Raw genomic sequence first — 231 nt, 5'->3', positions numbered from 1 at the left:
CTAGTTGGCCCATCCAAACCATTGTAAAATAACTCAATCTGCACCTATTCTGCATATCCATGATTCAGACATTTCTTGAGTAATTCTTTGTATCTCTCCCAAGCCTCATATAACACCTCAAATTCCTTCTGCCTGAAGTTGGTGATATCTATTTTCAGCTGAGCAGACTTGACAGGAGGAAAATACTTTGACAGAAACTTCGTAACCAAATCTGCCCATGTAGTAATACTC

General features: G+C 39.0%; 1 non-coding gene across 1 annotated transcript; it reads left to right on the top strand.

Annotated features, from left to right (window-relative positions):
• Positions 1–54: 54 nt before the first annotated feature.
• LOC140965980 (small nucleolar RNA R71) lies at positions 55–161 on the top strand. Its single transcript, XR_012173196.1, has one exon. It is a non-coding gene; the product is annotated as a small nucleolar RNA R71 (small nucleolar RNA).
• Positions 162–231: the final 70 nt, after the last annotated feature.

This window comes from Primulina huaijiensis, unplaced genomic scaffold (assembly GCF_012295235.1).
Source record: "Primulina huaijiensis isolate GDHJ02 unplaced genomic scaffold, ASM1229523v2 scaffold185570, whole genome shotgun sequence".
Taxonomy (NCBI): Eukaryota; Viridiplantae; Streptophyta; class Magnoliopsida; order Lamiales; family Gesneriaceae; genus Primulina; species Primulina huaijiensis.
Note: the sequence above shows the minus strand (reverse complement) of the source record. Positions and strands in the feature narration are given on the sequence as shown.